This window comes from Protopterus annectens, chromosome 14.part0 (genome assembly GCF_019279795.1).
Source record: "Protopterus annectens isolate FY-2018-M chromosome 14.part0, PAN1.0, whole genome shotgun sequence".
Lineage (NCBI taxonomy): Eukaryota > Metazoa > Chordata > Ceratodontiformes > Protopteridae > Protopterus > Protopterus annectens.
Genome location: NC_056748.1, coordinates 771,194,863 through 771,211,201, shown reverse-complemented (window position 1 = coordinate 771,211,201; position 16,339 = coordinate 771,194,863). Strand labels below are relative to the sequence as shown.

Below are 16,339 nucleotides of genomic sequence, written 5' to 3'. Positions count from 1 at the left end.
GACAGAGTCCATTATCAGCAGAGGCGCGAGGAGAAACGCTCCAGACGTTTGTGTTTGGAATGTCAGAGGAAAACCTGAGCACCCAGAGGAAACCCACCTCCTGTTTTGGGAAATGGGATTACAAACTTTCTGTCTGTTAGATTTCTCATTACATAAACTGTTATTTTCTTTATATCAATCATTTTCAAATGTTACTTTAATTCAGTTTAAAAGGTTAATACAAAATAAGTTTGCATCAATATTTATTTACAGAACAATAATGTATGAAACTAATGTCTGGCATTGTCGACTGTCTATAAACCTCGGTGATTTATCAGAAAATCAAAAAATTTATGAGCAACGACTGAGACATAAATATGAAGCAATCAGACACGTTCTCGCCATTTAGGACAGCTGGGAGGATGAACTTGATTCCAGCTAATTTTAAGTACCTCGATTAACACTGAGCTATTGAGGGGTTTGGACTTTTAGACTTCCCACGCACCCAGGGGTTCTCACCCCCACCCCCAGTGGCAAGGTTTCTTTTTTGATCTAAGGGGTAAAAATGTCGAAGTTACTGTTGCTTCTGCATTATGGTAAAATAACACTTCTTGCTGTTTTAGCCTACTTGTAATAACAACTCGGCTTTCCATATGTCATTTTGCTACAACTTGCGTCGCCTCCCGGATATGGGCTGGTTTACTGAGTTAGGTATAAACAGCAATAATGGGACTCTTTGGTGCAGCAGTACTTAAAATGCTTATCGCACCCGCTGGCAGTGGTGTTACAGCTTCCACACCTGTACTTCGCAAGAAACGTTACAATCGATGAGGGGAAAAGTGGCAAGCATGCACCTGTTATCACTGTAGAAAATACTTGTTACCTCATTGCAATGCAAATGACAGGCTGTGCGCTGTACCGGGTACAGCAGACAAGTAGGAGTTCTGGGACCAGTAGGAACCTGAATGGGAACACTGGATACATAGATTAATTAGTTCTTGTGCTGTGACCTAAATTCAGCCCGTGTCAGGTAAGTCATAGTTAGCGTCTCCGTATGTATTAGAAAGCAAGAGTTCTAGCCTATTACTACATATCCCAGTACGCTATAAGTTTACAGGTTGTAGGACCAAAATACTTTTCAGCAGAACGCAGATGACGTACTAAAAGCTGTATAGCACAATGTAAGCAGAAGAAAAAAAATCCAGAAAATGTTATGGCAAAGAGTCCGGGAGACAGGCAATTTTTCCATAAATATTAACGACCATTTTTGAACTTAGGAGTCAAAGGTATATATAGTTCAGCAAGATTTTTCATTTTTGCTAAGCTAAATGGGAAATAATATCAGACTCAGATCGTCTTTCCCGTTTTCTAGTCTAGGTTTCATTACACCTAGGTGCCTTAGACAGAAAGCAACAGGATGCAGCCCTTTTTTAAAAATGCAATGAGACATTTCCTGCTGAAATATCACATTTTAATCATAAGGCAAATGACATATTCACCTAATAAAGGACTTATTTTCACCTTATAAATAAATTTCTCTTCCAACACTTGTCCATAATGTTTTTTTTTCTGCTGAGCAGCCTTAAAGTAATTGCTTTGTAATATGTGTCATTTTGTTGTCTACTTGAAAACATGATCTGAAATGGTCCTCTTGAGTTCTGAACGTAACATTTAGAAGTCACATACCCAGTTCTGACCTCAGTCTGAGATGCCCAGGCATATTGAAGAGTTCAGGGAGATTAAAACAAATACCCCTATTTAGAAGAAGCTGATAATGAGCTGTTTCCTGTTGTCCAGTGATGCAAGGTTCGATTCTGTCAATCTCCATTGCCTAACTCTGTGAATCTGAGCAAGTCACTTAACCAGGAACTACATCTGGGCTGAGCCATAAAAAGATCCATGGAGATCAGTGCTCTACCCCAAAAAACAAGTACAAATGAAACAAATAAAATACAATAGTGTTATTTATGATTTAGTTGGGTAATACTGATTGTATACATATTTCTGTGGTAATAGTACAGCTGATGTGGCATGAATCAAATCTCTCTGTTCAAATACTGTATATTCAAATCATACCTTTCAATTGTCCAGATTTTCCAAGAATGTCCAGATGTTTGCCTCATATTTTTGGACTGTTCCTCCTAAAATTTATGGTTTTCTGTCAAGTCACTGGGGATCGAAGACACTAATTAATGACATACATTTGAGTTTCAGACTTCATATCCTTAAGAAAAATGCATGCTAACACAAAGCCAGTTATTCTAGCAACCTTATAAGATTATAAGAGCAGTATTTTAAATCTGTTCATGTTTTTGGGCCCTTGTCCCCCCATTATTTTTGGCTTTGTCCAGATTTCTTGCATTAAGAGGTTGGGAGGTATGATTCAAGTACAGCTAATTAAAATATGTTTAATAATTACAATTCCAAGATGTTTGTGGAGTGTTGTGCAAACAAGGCAATGATACAAGTCTTTAGATTTCAGATTTCTGTATTAGAATATACCCATTTTTTTCTGAATTTGATCTCAGAATTCTTTATACATAATTCATACATTCTGTATTATATATGTTCATGCATTCTGTATTATATATGTTTTAATGTTTTGAAGTGTTATTTTAGATTGTGAATTTAAACCAAAACTATGCCAACAGTCAATATGTCATACTGTATATGTTTTTGTTGTAAAGTGCTGTTTAGAGTGCTAACTGGAATGCACATGTTAGCACGATGGTACGCTTATTAGGGAACAGTACTGTTTTTTTAGTTTTGGGTCGTGTGCTGGTAAGAGCATCGCTAAGTAACTTTCTCCTAAGAATGATACTGATACTGTGCTGCTTACCTGCTAGACTATGGTGGCGATATAATACCTGCTCCTGCGTCTACATTTTGAATGCTACAATTTTAATGCTGCATTATTTTTATAGCTACATTTTAAAACAATGTATTTTGCCTAGATGTGCCTATAGTTTGCTGCATGTATTATATTGCACCTGAGCTATTTGTGTTTTTTTACAGTATAGTTTTGTGACTAATACTAGCTACATTTTTACAGTCTACCTGAATTGTTTATGCTCTACATATGAGTTGCTGCTTCACTTATTGCATTGTCACTGCTGAGTTTTTTACTCCTTAATCCCTGCACTATCCACACTGTACATGCTTTGTCTCCATACCTTCCTCTCAACCTAACTTGCATCCACACATTTTCACTCATACCTTCAGAGGCCCTCCCTTACTAACCTTATACTAATCTCCTACCACACACTGCTCCCACTTGCAAACACTTTCTCTCCCTCACACTCACCCTCACATACTTTGTACTCCCCACCTTACCCATGACCTCTCTGTCCAGCTGTATACTACTTCTTGTTTTTGTCCCCTCTGTATTCCTAACCCCCTTTCTCTCTCTCTTTTTCAGGTTAATACTACCTACAACTGCAAGCCCACAGACCTACCCTGCCAGGACCTACCTGACATACAGTCCTCTCGGCTGAGCCCTGCACCTGTATTGCATAAGTTAAAGTATGTCTAAACTAAGTCTGTAAAACTGGGTTTACATTGTAATATCTTATAGTGCTCTCCCACAGCCAGCTGCAGCTTGCACATCACCATTTCCACTTCCTATCTTTAACTTGTCTGCCATACCTGCCCTGCATTCTCCCCCCCCACCATTTGCCCTCTCCTGCCAGATTCACTCTAAAGTGCCTATCCTGTAGCTTGCCCCTCTTATAACTTTGTTTTTCTCTCTTCTAGGCTAACCTTCCTTTCCCACTCTGCCCCCTTTTGCTGCTGCTCTCCCCTTGTATATCTCGGTATCCCTTTCCTTATCTATCCTATTTGCCCAACACCAGTCTCCCTACTCTGCAGATACTACCTCCTTCTTCTAAGGAATACACAGTACATCTCTCCAGCCTTTCTCCCATCTCCTCCTCCTGCCTCTCTCTGCCCACATTCTGCTATACCTACTGCTTCTCTGATTGTTTTTCTTGGTGTTTCTGCAGTCTCTCAGGGTGTCTATACCTCAAACTCACTGCCCCTTCTATCGCCTATCCAGTTTCCATACTTATCAATTGGTCAATTCAGGAAAATCTTGTCCTTAATATCTGGAAAAAGTCCTATATTATACCCTTACATAAAGGAGGTAGCTCCACTGACCCCTCCAATTTCAGGCCTATCGGATTCTATCCCCTCTCTCTAAGATTCTGGAAAAGCATGTATACAAGCAGCTCATCTCATATCTCATTCAAGAACATCTCTTCACCCCAACACAACATGGCTTCTGACCATATCATAGCACAGTTATAGCACTACTATCCTTACCTCACTCTATTACTACATCTCTTAATAATAACAAACTAGTGCCATGCCTCTTCCTTTTCCTTCCTAAAGCTTTTGACACTGTGCCCCACAAATTCCTTCCTCCAAGCACTCCCCCTTTAATCTGTCAACCTCTACTCTAACCTGGTTCTCTTCGTACATATAAAATAGAGCTCAATCAGTCAGATGGCTCTGTGCAACTTCACATTTCCTCCCCATTCAAACTGATGTGCCCCAAGTCTCCACCTTGGGCCCACTACTATTTAACATCTTTACTAATAATCTCTACCAATCCTGCCCCCTCTCCACACTCATACAATACGCCAACGATTCCACCATTATCACGACCTCTGGCAGTCTACCCCACCTACTCACCCTCACTCAAGACACCATCCACTCAGTTGAAAGATGGGTCACAACGAACCAACTCATACTTAACCCCAATAAAACAAAAGTACTTCTCCTCCTCAAATCCCTCCAGCACCTCAAAATCTCCTTCTCGGTCTCTTCTCTAAACATCACTACTGTTAAGGTTGAATCTTACACTAAACTCCTCTGTGTTTTTATAGATTAACTTAAATTTGACATACACATCAATAACTGCATCAAAATGACACACCAAAAACTAGGCCTAATATACAGAAATAAAAAAGACTTAACCCAAGAATCTAAATTGTCCTTAGCTCAAGCCTACTTACTGCCTACCCTACTATATGCCACCCCAATCTTCACCTCCAAAAAAATTTGTCAACCAAACTCGAGTTTACCTACAACAGAATTGCTAGATTTGCCACTAATCTCCCCTATCACTCACATCACTGCCTCTCCTTACAAAAACTGCACTGGTTAGAACTCCATAATTAACTCCTCCTGCCTCAGCTCCTTCTGATACATACTATCCTCCATCAACCCACAGCCTGTCCATTTCTAGCAACCATCATCTCTCCTTATGTCCCCAATTGGGAACTTCATAGCTCTCACCAGCACCTCCTTCAAATCACCAAACCTAATAAATCTACAGGAAAAATGCTATATAGCCACTCAGTTAGCTCGTCTTGGAGCCAACTTCCTCTCCATATCAGAACTATCCAAAACCCATCCAACTTCAAATTCGCTATAAAGAAATATCTGCTTAACTCCTGGAACTGCCCCTGTAAAGATCCTATTTGAAGCCTGTCTACTCTGTCTCCACCCTTTCTCCACTATTTCTCACGGATACCTATTCCTACTTGTATTCTAGGCTCTCCTGCTCTTTGACCTTTCCCTTCCACTATACACCAATCTTCACTCTATACTTCTACCTCCTATCGGTCCCTCCTCTTACATTCTGTACCCCTCCTTTTCTTCTGCCTTGTGCCTGGACCGCTCTTGCTGATACCTGTATATCTCACTACACTTACACAGAGGTTAGCAATTTCCTATCCACTTTATGATTATGAAGTTCAATCTGTGCTTGTAAGGCACACAGTGGGTTCCTATTACAAGACCGAAGACGCATTCTTTTGAATGTGTCTTGGTTGAACATAAAAGACTGAAAAGGCAAAATATCGAAGCAGCTTTTAAGTTACTTTGCCATTTCAGCAGTGTGGCGTGGTCTCAGAGTTGGTATATTTAAGTAGGGGTGGTGTGGGTGGTGCAGTCCCCCACACTGGGGGGTGTGGGGTGAGAAGCCCCTCACTTAATGTAATGTTTTAAAGTATTTTCATTTTTGTTGGAACAGCGATTTGTTTCCAAGGGAAAAAAATTGCTGTTCTGACAGTTCGACATTGTAAGCTTTTGCTTACATAGGGTCGATTAGTCACCGTTCGCTTTTTTTAAGTATTCGGTGATGTAATATAGACCACACACAGCAGTTTATATCTATGTTTAATTTTTCTTTCTCTTCAAACATTGTATAAAATTTAATTTACTTTTTGCTGTGTGTATCTCCTCATGATTGTATGTTTAAATACTTTATTGATTGTAAAAAGTCTTTGCTGTAATGGAGCTTTTCTCCTCAGGTCTGTGCTGAAAAAGGGCATCTGCCCAGCCAGACCAACCCAGTTAACAAATGGCAAATAAATAATAAATACATAAGGTATGGCAGGGAGTGCAGTCCCAGATGTGAGAGGTGCTGAGGAATTCCATGCCCCATGTTGTATTGTGTGTGTGTGTGTGTGTGTGTGTGTGTGTGTGTGCATGTGTGCATTTGTTTTGTAGTATTGATAAAGTTATTTTATCTTTTATGAGTAAAACAGCCCCTTATGGATTGTTAGTCAAGTTTCCTTCTGCAACATGGTTGTTTTGCTGTTTGCTCATATGACCATACTTTCAATTAATTGTATATTATGAAGTGCTACATAAACTATAAGAACAGAATATTTGGGGTCTTTAAAGCACTCTTGCTCTCTGACTTTATCCAAAACTTTGGCATTTACTTCTTGGAGATCAAAACTAATGTTAAGGGTTTGTGGCTCACCAAGTTTGCAGATGAATCAAACTTGGTGCTGTCATAAAATCTCCACATGACACCAAAATCCTCCCAAGAGTGCCCATCCTGAATAAATAGCTGGTGTCAAAACCATGGACTAAAACTAAATGCCAAGAAGTGTATAATCATATCCTTTGGCAAGCATGACTCCTCTTGTAACTATTACATTGACAATGTACCCCTGAAAACTGATCCAGTAATTAGACATCTGGGAACCTATGAACTGCCCTTTAATTACCACATATCCACTGCTGTAAGGAAGTCCTTTTTCATTACAAAGCTTATGTCTAACATCCGGATCTAGGCATGTAATCATTCCACTGTACATGGCACTCATTAGGCCAGTCATTGAGTAGAATACTTTTTTCATTATATACCTGTCGAAACACTTGTCACTACTGGAGTGACCGCACTCCTTTCTCAATAAAAATGCCTAAACTGTAAAAACTATGCAGACCTTCTCATGGCCATGTCTATTTTCTCAGTATCACTCAGGCTAGTGACAGGTGATCTCTGCCTCAAATATAATGTTTCAGCAGACCCTATTTTGTCAGACCTATTACACATTTGCATGCCCAATGGTGTCAAACACCTGCTAAAGGGATCTCAATTCCTTCTGCAAAATAACTAGAACATGTTGGACACAGAGGTTTGTATCACACAGAATATCCCTTCCATGTAATTGTCTTCCACTCTACAAAAAGCAAAGTACTTGTCTTAATCTATTCAAATGTAATTTGGATGACTGGATGGGTAACCACAAATTCACCCCCGGTTTATCACTCCCGTCCCTTTTAGATAGGGGAAATGTAAATATCTGAACATATCCTTGTTTGGCCTATCTCTGGTTATTCATATGCAAAATATAAGGACTAACAACTATCATGGGACTGTAAGGCTAGGCTTCTTAAGATCCTCACAGAGTAATAGCCTAATAAGTACCTATGACCCTACAAACCTATACAACATAACTACTATTATACAATGACTGTCCATTAACATCCAAAAATGAGCACACTGATTGGTCAGCTCAACCAGCTTGCCCATTGTAAATCGAGCATATACCAATACAAAAAAGTCCAGTCACCTGGAGTTTCTTTTATTAATATATGCTACAGAGATTCCAGTGTTCTCTTTTTTTAAAAAAATAAACTTACATATCCAAACACTTCAGAAGTAGGAGAGAGACGGGACAAAGAAAATACAAGGATAATCAGGTACATTATACAAAACTAGAGAAAGGTACCTGATTATCTTTGTATTTTCTATACCGTGTCTCTGTCATAAGTCTGAACAGTTCTGGATGTCAATTTTTTTAATTAAAAAAAGAAAGAAAGAAAAGGCAACGGAGAGCTTCCTTTCCACAGCACTGATGTACTATGTAAGCAAAGGAACGTAAGTCCCATATGCATGCGCAGTACATCAAGAAAGCCCCATGATACCAGGGAAAAACACAGAAGAACACCACAGAGCCATTATACAAGGGCATTATTTAAGAAAAGTAACTAACATTTTTAAATAATATCAGCTGTAATACTACCTATTGACTGTAATGCAAATAGTTTTCTTTGTAATTCATTATGTGATGTAACTTTGTATTGTGGAGCTTTTCTCCCCGGGCCTCCACTGAAAACAGGCTCTTGAGCCTAGGGGACCTCCCCGGTTACCAAACTGGAATAAATAAATATAAATAAATAAATAATTGTATAATAGCATGGGTTATTGCTATAATTTAACATTGCTTGCCATAGAATCATACTTCAAGATCTATAGAGTAATTATCATGCATTCCGAAGACTGAGCAAGTTACAGCTATTGCTATACAACTAGAGAAAATTTCCTGATAAATGGTGTTAAAAAAGGCTATATTCTGTGTAATGCATGACATTTTGAATATTTTTATTTTAAGAATTTAATTTTCTTTTTTGTCCTATTGCTTTCACTGTGGTTCTTACTTCCTGGATGATTCTCTGAGACAATGCAAGTTGTAATTGGTTGTTTTCCTTACCTGATTACACTGAGTGTGACTGCAGCTGGTTCCCAGACCTAGGTACATTTCTTTGACGTTTGGAGTCTTTTCTTTTTTGTTTTTATTAATTTAATTGTTACCTTATGCTTTTCTTTTAAGCGTATGTATCCTAGTGCTGTGATACAAATCTTGTAGCACTGCTTTTAATTTCTTCATCAAAATAGCATAACAAATTTTGTGATACAAGTGAAACAGAACATAAAGTTGTAATTTGATAGCTTTCAGTTTGTAGAACAAGACCCTGTCATGCTTTATATCAATATTGTATTGTAGCACATTTGAATTAACAACTAAACATTCAGGTGTGATAAGTCAAGTCTATAGATTTTAATAGTGCTACCACAAATAATCACAATAGCATATGAAAAGACTTTCAGTTTTCCAAAATACAATGTCTGAAAAACATTCTAAGAAAAAATACTTAAATCAGTTTATAAGTTCATAAGTTCTTAGGCATATTATACTAGGCTAACAACCACTAGGGCCTTTTATAAGCCTAGCTACACAAGCTAAATGTACCCTTTTGACTGTTGTATTTTGGGTATTTATACTGAGAGAGGGGAGTGTTAGTTTGGATGTTACAATATATTTTTATAGAGGGGACATGTTAGACTGGGCATGATTTACTGTCTGCCTATGTCAAGTAATTACACTAGGACCAGATCTAGGGTGAATTTCCAATGAATCATTCATTGATAGGTTATATTTGAATGGGGTTAGGAAGGGACTCTGCTTCACATGGATGAGGATCCTATTCCAGAGAATGGAGATCCTCAATGTGTATCTGTACATATCTGTCTCTCCAAATGTCCTATTTTTGTCACAAGCAAAATCCAAATCCTTAGTTCTAGTAGGTCTGATGCTGTTCATTTAGTGGATGTTAAAATGTCTATTAGAGTGGAATCCAATGATGTCTTGTATGCCAGGTATAGATCACATCTCAGTAGTCTGTAGGAGACCGAGTATAGAGACAGGGCTTTAAGGCAATCTGCATAGGGCAATGTGTTTATGCCCTGGATTCTTTTTGTAAGGAACCTTTACAGGGATTCCATTTGTTGCATATGTCTGGTTAGGTAAATGCCGAAGGAGACATTATACTCAATGATGGGTCTGATTAGAGCTGAATAAAGTGCAACATTGGATTTCCTGGACCTGGTGTGATCATATCTTTCAAACTCTTTGTGCAAGAAGTCTGGACAAAGCATAAAATAATGGGGGAGGGACAAATGCCCAAAAATAAGGGCAGAGATAAATTGTTGTCCTTATAAACTTAGAAAGTTGCTAGACTTATAAAATTTGTATTAACATGCATTTTCTGAAGGATATGAATTCAAAAACTCAAATATCTGTCATTATTTAGTAACTTCAGTCTTCGCCAATTTTCCAGAAAATATGAGGCAAAAATCTGAACGTGCTGAGAAAATCTAGGCAGTTGAGAGGTATGGGTGCAATGCTCTTATTTATATGATGAGTGACGTAGAATTATTTCCACACTTCCTCTGCCACTTGTTGGTCAGAGACCAGGTTGCTATCTACATGCATTCCCAAATCCCTGGTTACCTGGTCAACTCCTAGGAGTGCTTAATCAATGAAGTAATTTTCCTTGGTGACTGACTTCCCAAAAGGTACTATTATTCATTTCTTAGCATTGAACTTTAAGGCATGACTTTAACACCAGTCATTTTTCTGAGTTATACTCTTTTACAAGATGTTAGTTTCTTAGGGGAAATCTATGATTGCTCCTAGTTTTCAGAAATCTGTGAACTTGGTCAGCCAGTGGCCTTTGATACTGGCCTTGACTTCTGGGAAGTGGATTCCAAAGAGGAGCGGGCCAGGCAAGGAGCCCTGAGGGACTCCACTGGTGACCAGTCTCTTTGTGTTGGTGGTCTTACCAATCCTAACTTCCTAAGTACTATCTCTGAGCCAGCTGGCAATCCAGTCTGTTCTCTAGGGGCTTATGTCTAATTTGGTAAGCTTGTTAACACTGCCCAAGTGAGATATTGTATCAAATGCCTTACCTAGGTCAACTTAGACAGTATGCACCATTTTCCCTCATTCATTTCTTTGGTGACCTACTCAAAGAAGCCCACCAGGTTTAGTAGGCATCTTTCCTTTGATAAAGCCAAACTTGGTTAGGTCCAGTGTCTGAAGTGGTACTTATGTCTTTGTTGATCATTTCCATAATAAATTATTACATTGCTTTGCATATAAGACTATTCAGACTAACGGATCTGTAGTTTTTGGGGTCTGTTGATGTTCCACCCTTATGAGGAGGGATGACCATTGCAGTCCTCCATTTTCATGGCATAAAGCCTGTGGCCTTAGTGAGCTCTGCCAGGACCTGAGCCATGTTAACAGTTGGGGAGTTATGTTTTTAGAAATTTCTTGGGGCGGTGGCTGGAGGTGAGTGCGGGGTAAAGTTTGAGCTGATTATGCTGCTTGGCTCAGTGAAAGTGGCACCATTAACCACCAGTTCAGCACTCTGCTGTGTGCTGATTTTGAGGTTTTGGATACAGCTGTAGAAGGCCTTGTGGTTGTCTTTTGTCTGGGAGGCTATCTTAACATTGAAATTGGCATTGTTGGACTTAATTAGTCGTCTTAGTTGCCTGTTTAGTTTGATGTACAAGTTATCTTTAAGGGAGTTGCCCTTTCCGATTTTAGCCATGACTTTTTTCCTTTTGTTGTATATCTTGTTTAGGATTCCACCAGTGTGGTTTGTTTTTTGAGTTAGTTTTGGACTTGCTTCTGGAAGGTACAGAAGTCTGTATGCAGTCATTTATGTGGTTCCACATGGTCTCTGTGAATAATTCTGCATTGGTTACTGTAAACTCTGGGTTAGGAGGGGCATTTAGTTCCGACAAACTATTACTTAATAAGAGGTATTTTGTTTTGGAATAGTTCCTAACTGTTACAAGGTTTACTGGGGTTACCGAGTTGATTTTTATTTTGAAGGAGACAGCTTTGTGATCAGACCTCATCAGCAAGGAAGGGCAGCATTCTTCCATATTTGTGAGTAGCAGGTACAGTATGCTAGAACCTCTAATGGGTGTGTGCATTATCTGGTCAAGGGTGTTCATGTTTATAAAGTCCAGGAATCTGTTTGCTTGCAAATCTGAAGCTGTTCTTGTAGGTTTCCAGTCTATACAGGGGTAGTTAAAGTTCCCAACGAGTAGGGTATTTGATTGTATGGTGAGTGTGTCCAGTAGGTCTAAGTATATGCTATGGGTTTCGTAGGACATAGAGGGTGATCTACAGATTGCTAGGATATAGTATGGCACTTTGTCTATGGTGATTTTCACGTGGAGAAACTCCAGTGCAACATCCTTTTTAACCAACCCAGAGGTATGCTTGTTTATATAGATTAAGCCTCTTCCATCTTTAGTCTCTGTCTGTGTATTTGGGGTCTATATTAGTTCACCAAAAGTTATTTTCAGGTGAACACTTTTCTGTCAACCCCTATTCAGTGAAAATCACTTCCACGATTCACTGAATTTACCAAGGGCAAGGACGTAGTTGGTCAACCACACAACTTTGCTCTTTTACCCACTGTAGACCGATCTCAGTGTTGGTATATATAGTTAGGGGAGGTGTTGGAGGCAGACTCCCCCACATCAGGGGGTATGGGGGGGTAAAGCCCCCACTTGGGTGGGTTTGATTTAGGCAGTTGTGGGGCAATTGTTTCCTTGCCCTTGGCAAATTCAACAAATTGTGGATGTGAATTTTGTTGAATAGAGGTCGACGGAAAGGTGTTCGCTGAAAATAACTTTCGGCGAACTAATATAGACCTGTATTTTTGGTGGTCTAAATGTGTGGAAGGCACTGAAACCTTGCACTGCCGGAGTACTTTTTTGCAGCTTTAAATTATGTTTTCTTAATAGCACATTTGTCTATAAACACAATGTTCACAAAGTACAAAGAGTGCTTCAGACTAAATTCTGCTATTCAATGGGATATTCATTCAGTCATACAAATTTCAGACTTTTACTAAAACAAACATTAAATGTTAAGTGAATCATTTAACAAATACATGAATGTAAAACCCTACTGACAAAAATAACTGGAACCTCTCATGGTGGTCAAATGGTGCAAGGCTGTCAAAGAACCAGCACTGAACAGGTTGTCTGACTAGTGCAGGATGCACACAGACTCAATCACACACTTAATAGATGTTTGCTATGTCTTTGGGATTTAGAAGTTTATCAATAATTTGTTACATTTTCAATATTTTTTTGACTTTCCAACTTTCAATGTTTGATTTACTCAATTTCCCTCACTACAAGTCAGGGTATATTTATTTATTTATTTTACATTTGTTGACCCGGCTAGTCTAGCTGGATATATGTCCATTTTCAGTAGAGGCCCAGGGAGAAAAGCTCCACAAAATGATGGGTTTATATAATCAAGAGTTGTTATACATTCAAATCAGAAATATTATACAAAAGGAAGGCGTTATACAAAAAAAAAACTGGTTCATAAGCATTACCAAGAAAAATACTTTGTAATACTTGAAATAAAAATGCAAGAAATTGTTTTTTTTTAAGGGTGAAAAGAGGTTGGGGGATTAGAAAGTTTAGTCAGGGTTTGTACAGGACAGAGATGTTGGGGATTAAGCACGGTTTTTAGCTGCCTATTGAAGGTACAAACAAAAATACTAAAAGAACCTAGAAAAGGTTTGAGGGGGTGAAAAAAAGGTAGAGGGAATAAAAGTTTAGTCAGGGTTTGTACAAGGACAGAGCCATTGAGAGTTAAGCAAAGTTTTTAGGTGCTTCTTGAAAGTGGGTAAAGAAGTAATAGCAGTGAGTTCACTTGGAAGCTTGTTCCAGATAGGTCCAATACAGTTGGAGAACAAACAGTCCCCAGCTTTGTTGTTGGATTTATAGTGTGCCGCTAGTAGCTTTGTGGCGGAGCGCAAGGAAGATAGATTTTTATAAGGAGAAATAAGGGTACTAAGTATTGTGGTATTAGAAGGTTGATAGAAGATTTTGTGGGTGATGGTAAGTTGCTGTAGTCGTATTTGATTTTGTAATTCTAGCCAGCCTAGTTGTTTAAGATTTGAGCAATGATGGGTTTGAAAAGAGGCTCCTGTGGCAAATCTTGTAATATTATTATATGATATTGCTAGTTTATTGAAATTAGATTTTGATAAGTTTGTCAAAATAGGTGAGGCATAAAGAAGGGTAAAGAGTAGGTGCGTTTGTGCTATAGTCCTTCTGGCTGAGGTAGTAAGGAAGGGTTTGAGTCTGTAGAGAGATCCAAGTTTTCTATTGACTGACTTGATGGTTAAGTTAATATGGGCATCAAAGTTGAGATTATGGTCTATTGTGACACCTAAAAGTTTGGTGGTAGAGTCAGGGGATATTATTGTGCCATTGTTAGAAATTATATTGAAGGTAAAGGTCAAAGATTTCTATGATGGTCTAAAAAGTAATAATTTAGTCTTTTTGGGATTCAGTAAGAGGCAATGCTGAAAGAACCAGTTTTCCGCTGCTGTGATAACTTGTTGTGTAGTGGTCTGAAGCTTAATTGGGGAGGATGCTGAACATATCAGTGTTGAGTCATCGGCATATTGTATTCATATGGATTGAGGAAGGGACATATTTAGATTGTTAATAAAAATAGAAAAGAGGAGAGGTCCTAGTACTGAGCCTTGTGGCACTCCTATTCTGATGGGAAGAAGAGATGAAATGTGATTATCCCAAAGAACTGCTTGTTGTCTATTTTCTAAGTAGGAATTAAACCACTGGATAGCTTGAGTGTCCAAGGCAAATGATTTGAGGATATTTAGTTAGAGGGAATGGTTGACCATATCAAAGGCCTTAGAGAGGTCTAAGAATAGCGCTGAGGACAGCAGGTTGTTGTTCTGATTTTTATTAATATGGTCTGTGAATGACAAGAGTGCTGTAGTAGTGTTGTGATAGGCTCTGAAACCATGTTGGCCGTCTGCTAGAAGATTGTTTTGCAGAAGATGGTCAAGTAGTTGACGATGTATACATCTTTCTAAGATTTTAGCTAATGGAGAAAGTAAGGCTATGGGACGGAAGTTGGAGAGCTCGAAAGAGTTACAAGCCTTATGTAGAGGAATGATATGAGAAACTTTCCAGAGGGTTGGAATAAAGCCTTGAGTTATGGTTCGATTAATTAATATGGAGACAGGAAGGGCAATTACTTTGGCTGCAATTTGTAGGTATTCAGCTGGGAGAAGGTCAGCTGAGGGGTGCATGGTTTGAGTTTTGTAAGAAGAGTAAAGATAAGATCTGTTGAAACTGGTTGCAGGTTGAAAGAGGGGGATTTTTGTTGAGGGAATAAGGTGCTTGCATGGACTGTGGAGATAAAGTTGAAGCAAGAGAGGTGACAGTGTCTGAGAAAAAATTGTTGAAAGCATCAGCAATTTGGTTAGGTGTGTTCCGAGTGAGGTTAGAAGGAGTGGGTGTTTTAGAGTTACCTGGATGTAGTAGTTTAATTGATACTTGACCAGAATTTCTGGGGGTTTTGGTGTTGGGTATGTTGGAAATTCCAATAATAATTTTTTTTTATCAAGGAATATAAGTTTCTTTGTTGCATTCCTCAGTTGTTTAAAGGTTTGGTGGTCTGATGGGTTTTTAGTACTACGCCATTTGGCCCAGGTTCTATTTCTATGTAACATTTTTTGTTTGGTTTCTCTTGTTAGCCAAGGAGCAGGATATTATCAATGATTTATATTATAATTATAAATGATGTATATGTGTGTCTGTGTGTATCTAGTGAACTTCAACTTTTTGAACCTTGGGAACAAACATTAAAATAGGTCCTGGAAGGGAGCAGGATATTATAAATGATTTACCTCAAGAGACTTTTCAACTTTTTACCTTACACAGAGGTCTTAACTTGGTATTTTGTGCCAGCCTGGTCCAGGTTAGGGGGCTACAAATGGTTCCTTGATCCCATTAATTTACTCAGTTATCCAATAATTAAGTAAAATAAAATTAAGTGAAAATTCCCCTTTTGCTTATGCATCTCCTATGCTTGGTCTAGCTGCAGTTTCATCACAGAGCATCCTATGTAATCTTGGCAATTTGTTATTTGGACTACACTGCTAGTTTAGGAACCAGAAGAATCGATGTTAAAGTTTGTTATTAGCCTTACTTATATAATCTAAGTGCATCAGTAGTTGCAATTATATATGAAAATAACAGTGTGCATACAGTTCATTACAACTTCCACACTGTGTCTCTGATGGATACAGTCTTTGTTTCTGTCAAAATCTTAATAGAAGCTGTTTATGTATCTCAATAACATCCATTTGTACATGTATGTATATATCTATACATGCAAATATATGTATATGTGTGTCTGTGTGTATCTAGTGAACTTCAACTTTTTGAACCTTGGGAACAAACATTAAAATAGGTCCTGGAAGGGGTGTAAGTCTATTTTTTCTTGCTCCTAGTGGATACTGAATTGTGGTTTGCTGGATTGTGATCAGCATTCCATTATTCTATTAGCTGACTACAATTCATTTGAAGAAAGAGGTTACACTCATATGTATATGTAGGTTCATAGGTAAG

General features: G+C 38.5%; 1 protein-coding gene across 3 annotated transcripts in view; it reads left to right on the top strand.

Annotated features, from left to right (window-relative positions):
- The first annotated feature begins 513 nt into the window (after nucleotides 1–513).
- Nucleotides 514–16,339, top strand: part of LOC122789228 (synaptotagmin-15-like) — a 180,534-nt gene continuing 164,708 nt past the window's right edge. The window contains exons 1-2 of one of the 3 annotated variants that reach the window (XM_044056506.1): nucleotides 515–1,009; nucleotides 3,398–3,501. The gene's annotated coding sequence lies outside the window, so the exon portion shown is untranslated. Of the gene's footprint in view, nucleotides 1,010–3,397; nucleotides 3,502–16,339 lie in introns of all 3 variants that reach the window. The other 2 variants (XM_044056507.1, XM_044056505.1) reach the window with 2 other exon arrangements.